The following is a 6,798-nucleotide window of genomic DNA, read 5'->3' as shown; positions in this document are numbered from 1 at the left end:
TTATTATGATTTTAAATTTTTTGTGTGGAAATTTTATTTGCTCTACTATAGTGTGATTTTACTTTGTTAGTCTGGTGTACTCCACTGAGTTAAACTTTGTCTCAGTGCTCTGAAGCCCCTTTCCCATCGGCATATCGGATATTTTACTGGCCTAATCTCTGACTGGCAGACAGCTTACCGTTTCCCCCGCCTTCAGTCACGCCTCAAGCCTGTAATATCATTTCTCTTCGTGACCCTAACTGCATAGACAAGCCTGTAGCTTGCAGGCGACCAGTTCTCAGAGACGAACTGAGATTGGCCTTTTTCATCACGTATTAGTGTTATGTTCGCTCCTCTGCAGCCACGACAGGGCGTAGATTCCCAGCAGCGTTGCATTTTACCCTCACCCCCCCCCCCCCTTCTCAGTTCCAAGTAAGACCAATGACCGGTCGTAACCCCCTGGACAACAGTGACCGTCCCCAAGGTCTCTTCGCAAAAACGAGTGCGCCAAAACTGATTGCAAGCGCTACCTAGCGACCAAGTCGCGAACTTCTCCGCTAGCCTACCCTCTAGGGCGCCAGAGAGCAGCACCTGCTCTCCCTTGAGTTATATGGACGCCGTGGGCGAGTCGATTGTTTTCAACTCAGACCCCTCCGACAGAGTCCTCTACTGTCGCCCAGTGATGCCAACTTCAAAACTGCTGCCAGAGTTTTTTTTCCGCCCGCATTCGGGCAAGTTCGGAATCTTTCGGCGGCCCAGACCCCCCTCCACCTGTAAGGGCCGGCTGCCACTTATAATTACGAGACGCGGTTTGCTGCGAGACAGATCAACTCGCGTCGCATCTGCAGACAGATCTCCAGCGAGTATCGGCGAATCGGCAGACTCTGCAAGACTTCATCCGACCGCTAACGACTATGTAGTCGCGTTGTATAAGGGATGCTATCCCTCAAGTCAATCCTAGTAGATTAGTCTGTCTGCATAGTTTAATTATTTGCCTTCGAAATTTTTTCTCTTTTAAATGTTATCATGAAGAAATCATCCGCGTCCTGCCGCGCAATTCGCGAGCTCCAGACCCTGGCTGACTCCACGACTGCAGCGGGCTGGGCAACTCCCCTGTTTTGGTGAGTGATAATTCGCGACCCCCTTTTTTTTTTCCTTAAATTTTTTTTTGTGCATTTTCTGCCCCATAGACTGCCTGTATACAAGTTCTAATCAGTTTTGATTTGGACTGTTGCAGACAGGGTCGATGACAGGGAGAGACTGATTGCTCCCATCTCGTGCCCCCCCCCCCCCCCCCCCATCCTGTTCCGTGGGTCACATTAGAAGAAACGTTTCTACTACCCGACGTGATCGTTTTTGAAGATTCCGGGTGGTAATGTAAATTCAACATTTCCCCCTTACCTAGCTACGAACTATCTTAAGCGGATGACCAACCCACCAGCGACCAGTGTTTTCCTCAAGAACATGTAGAACGAATAGAACTAATTATCAATGTAATCATAGGATCCATCCAATTTTGGGTGTGAAACTCATAATGCAAATGTTTATATCTCAAACTAAAAATGTAAATTGTTTTAAATAATCGCGGGCCGGCCCCTTTTCGTTTTTCTTTTGTTTTTTCTTAAATCTTTGAAACTTGTTAAAACCTTTTGTATGTAATGTAATGGAAACAAGATAATTCATCAGGGCAAATAAAACAGGGAAACTATAGATCAAGTTAATCGTGTAGTTTTTATTTATTGATTTTAACGATCCACCAACTTCCTCCTTGCTTGTTACAGGAAGTTCCTAAATTTTGTTTGTTCCCCACCTCGTGTCGCCTCTGGTAAATCAATTTATTTAACTTATTTTTTTTATCCAGCAAGTTTCCAAGGCTCCTTTTAATTAATTCAAAATAATTCAATTTTGAGGCACGAGGGGTGTTACACACTCAAGACGCTTTTCTCAATTCGCACAACAGTCATGTTTGGAATGATGTCAATCCGCATGCAACGTGTGTTACAGCTCGCCAGGAACGTTTTTCAGTTAATGTGTGGGCCGGTATTGTTGACGGCGTACTCATCGGGCCTTTTTTTCTTCCGCCACGACTTACCGGCGTCGGATACCTCCACTTCCTTCAGAACGAACTACCAGGTCTTCTTGAAGAGGTTCCATTGCATGTCCGACGTGTGATGTGGTACCAACATGACGGGTCACCACCTCATTTTTCCCTGCAAGTGCGAGAGTATTTAAACCAAACATTTCCAAACCAATGGATTGGACGAGCGGGCCCTGTCGCATGGCCGCCAAGGTCACTGGAACTAACCCTATTAGATTTATTTCTGTGGGGTTACATAAAAGGGCATATCTACGCTATGCCAGTAGAAATGGTAGAAGAGCTTACACAGCGAATCATTGAAGCGTTCGAAATCATAAGGTCGACTCCACACATGCTCCAGCATATCCGTGAAAACATGATTCGCCGTTGCCACCTCTGTGTCGCTCAAGGTGGGCATGTTTTTGAGCCGTTGCTTTAGGCTGTCACGTTGTTAAAACGTATGCAACAATTTCAATGTTGTGAAACAAAGCCGAAGCTGTGATTAATTTCAGAGTGAAATTAACATCTGTGCCACGATTAAAAAGGTTATTTCTCTACTCGAACACCCGCACATCCACAACATAACACTACAATTGGTTGCCTACGCTGACTCTTTCTGGGGCTACAGGGGCTTAACTACGCGTTTCCGGCAACATGTTTATTGGCAAAAATGGTTGTAAATAATAAAAGCTTTCTACCCTCAAGCATTGTAACATGAATTTTGATACATCCTGTATATATACACACACATACACATATATACATATATATACACATACATAAATACCTACATATATATAATGCCATCGTCCGGGTTCTCCTGTTCGAGACTGGGCATGCATCCTAGCGGGAAAAACTGGCTCTTAGTGAAAATGTGTTCCGGGAGGGCGCCAGGCTAGCTCTGTGTCTAACTAAATTTGGGTTCTGTGGGTGTGTTGCCCCTGCGTGGCCCGCTAGGACCGTCGGCGAAGTTTGCGGTTGGAGGGGTCCCTGGCTGTTAACACATCACAGGCCCTGTGCAGCATAACACACTGATTCCTAGCTGGAGTAGGAAGACTCAACACAATAACAGACACGAATTCGAACGTTATACTGTCGGTGACACGTCGCGCACGGCATGTGCGGAGTGGACGTTTAATCGGTCGAGCAGTTACAATTACAGTTTACACTTACACGATGTACATTGAATTACCCTACGAAATTACATTGAATTAACACTGAGTGCTCTGACGCACTGTTACTAATTTAAGCCCTCACACGGGTCGAGGTTAAGGGAGAGGTTGATTGGAGAAGGCCAATCCCGAAAATTGCTAGTGTGGCGGCACCCGGGTCCACCTGTGTGGACCGCGGTCTGCAGTTAAATTAGATGCAAGTTCTATGCTGTCGTCGGTGCCTGTGCACTCGACGTTTAACAAAAATTCACTTGTAGCAGGAGTCGTCCTGTACCGTATGGTGAACTGCCCTGCGTAATGCCTCATGCGGGGAGTTTATAGTTAAGCGGCTGGGTTAGGCCCTACACCGTAAAAAGGCCGGGGATGCACGGGGAGTTTACGCAACGAAGAAAAGATTTGGTTTAAATGACTATAGTTACCAGAAATACTGTTCAGTGGAGACAAAGGGTGATGACTCCCCGTGGAATGCACGTCCGCCCCGGTCCGCGAGTCGCTCGGTACTGGCGTTTGCCCTTGGCGCGAGGGAAGGTCTCAGCATTCTCTCGCACCAAAGTTGCTAAAGTTCCATTATTCGGAAATTATTTTAATAACAAGAAGCTGGGAGCAGCTCTAAATTTACACATTAATTATTAATAACTTGACACAAACCCCGCTACCTCCGTGTGAATTTAGTAGTATTATGTTCTGTCTGGAATCTCGGGGTATAGGTTCGGCCTTGTGGCGGGAGGCAGAGGTTCGACTCAGCAGGACCCCCCGAGCTGTTTAGGCCACTCGGGATGCCTGATAAATCCAAGAAATCTTCGTGTTCTAACTTATTCATTTAATCTGGCACAGCCCTTTACAAGGTGCTACCCCTCCTGGCTGTAACGGTTGTCCCGAAACGAATCGTCAAACGCGGGGGCACTCTCTCAGTGGCGGCTCGTGAATTTAATACCCGGTAAGGTCATTCAGTTCTGACACGACGCGACGATTACATATGCGCACTCTAAACATAACACAAATAGAACCCGAAACAAGATCACACTTCACAATAACATTATGTATTACACTAGGCTAGGATCGTGTTGGCCTGCTACTCCGGTGATGCTACATGAGTCCTAGAACTGTCCCGGATACTGATGTGTTAGAAAGTTGGTTACTTAGTGCCTACTGGCTGCCTCATGCAGGCTAAAACTAAGTATCCGACTGGCTAATATATTGTGTGAGGCGCCGACGGACCATCTGGCAGTCCTTACACAGTACCTAATTACATATGACGTAGCACACTCGTCTTGGAGCACTAATTAATTAAGTTACATACCACACTGTAAATCGAGACCGACCACGGGACTGAAGGAAAAGGTATTAATAATTGATTAATTATGGTAAACTACATGTCCGTGAAAATAAAGAAAATGCTTGTCCCGTACGCGTGGAGGCTGCTGGCCTCTGTGAGCTCCAGAAGGAAACTGTTGCCCTCACCGGGCGCGACCCCCCTTCCCGCCAGCCCTCCCGCGGAAAACTGGTGATTTTTGCTGCCAGGTTCGGGACAAGTCGCACGGTGAAACATAATTTTGGAAAATATAAAGTGTTAAACAATGAAAATAAAGTATCATATGTTCTTGTGGAAAAAAATACATAAACACTCTTGTAGTTCAGCGGAGGGATATGCCACACCCGACCGGTCTCCTCCGCCGACGTGGCACTATTTACGTGGCGTTCGCCCCGTTGCACTTCCTACACTCCGGTGTGCGCCCTAGCGCGTTCGGTGCACACACTTTCGTGAGACGTTGATGAGGCATAGCGGTCTATGCGACATAGAAGAGCATTGGCGGTCGGCATCAAGCTAATCTGATTTACAGATACTCTTTAATAATTAGGGTTAGTAAAATTACGTAAATTAAATTTAAATATTAAAAGTCACACCAGAGACTGTTCGTCACTTGCTGACTGCTCTAGTGGCTAGTCACACTTAAAAAACAGGGAGGTAATATCTGCGTTAACACAACACTATAATTAATTAAGGCTGAAGGCTGCAAGGGAGGCACTCACAAACTGATGAACGTAAATTCACACGTGAGTGACTCGGGCACTCCTGCGTCCCACTTCCCTTGGGCGGGGTTTTTAATTCATAGTGGCATTACTATTAAATTAGGTCTGATTTTTAATTAATTGGGGTCTAGGTGTTTCATTAATTAAGCATGTCCCTTGGCTCTACATGGTCCTCACGGGCTCGCCTGACTCGGGTGGGCCATGGCTAGGGGTGCTTTCCGTTAGCGGGGTCGGATACTGGAGTTTGCAGGTCGGGCTTTGGGGTGGCCTTCGGCCGGACGACGTCAATATAATATTTTCTAAATTTAGCAAATTACCAGTTCCATCAATCATGACTCATGGTTTTGATAGTTATATTGGCAAAAAAAAAGTTCCTTAATGTACCTATGTACTCAAAACATTTCTGCTGAACTGCTTGGGTGTATTCATTTAGCATATATGCAAGAATCGGTCCATAAAATTTTAAAATTTTTAGTCAATGGTTTGAAGTTTGGGCAACAATACTACATTCTGATTGGCTATTCAGAATTACACACTTTCCGATCTGCCTATGTGTAAAAATAGAACATTTAATCAGATAAATATCTGATCATTTATAGGCAATTTTTTCTTATTGTATATCCATTTGTATTTTAACATAAAATATTAAATCAAAGTTAGCATGTGTTTATGATGCAGCTGTATAATTACAGAATTATATTTATTTTTGAAAATATTTATATAACTTCGAGGAACATTGTCCCGGGAGCAATTGTTTTGTGTAACATATATAATTGAATTTTTACGTAAAAAAAATAACATAGTAGGCATTTAAATGTGATTTTGATTTTAAGCTGCACAATTACCAAAAGGTTTTTAATTTTGAAGATATGGAAGCAATAGTTCTGTTTATCCAAATATATATTTAATGTAAAATATTAAAGTATACAATTCATTACTAGCGGAAACACGTGATACATTTAACCTGTACATAAATTACATCAGTCTATGTGAATAGGAAAATTTAAGAAAGTGCCATTTAGACACGTGATTAATTTGAATTCCCGCAGCAATATGGTCTAGCATGTACGTCAGACGCTATTAACCAATAACAGTAAAATAGCGGGATGAGATGACCTGGTATCTAATGACCTTGATACAATTCTATTTGTTTATAATGCGACACTAATATAAACAAATTATGTATGATGTGAAAATATTAATGAATAAATTTTGATGTATACTGGATACTCAATAAGGAAAAATTCCCCGGAAATTAAATGCCAAAATAACGGATTACCATGACGTCGTCCGGCCGACGACCACCCCAGAGCCCGACCTGCACCCGCCAGTATACGCTCCCGCTAACGGAACACACCCCTGGCCATGGCCCACCCGAGTCAGGCGAGCCGAACAGCGATTAAAGGCAAACCCGCGAAAACCTGAGTAGACAAGAGAAGAACCGTACCCATTCCTCCTGGAACATTAAATTAGGATTTTAGCGACAATAAAGTCTCTTCCAGACACACCCATTTAGAATCTAGCGTAATGAGGTCAAAC

This window comes from Bacillus rossius, chromosome 1 (assembly GCF_032445375.1).
Source record: "Bacillus rossius redtenbacheri isolate Brsri chromosome 1, Brsri_v3, whole genome shotgun sequence".
NCBI lineage: Eukaryota > Metazoa > Arthropoda > Insecta > Phasmatodea > Bacillidae > Bacillus > Bacillus rossius.
This window is presented reverse-complemented; position numbering follows the sequence as displayed.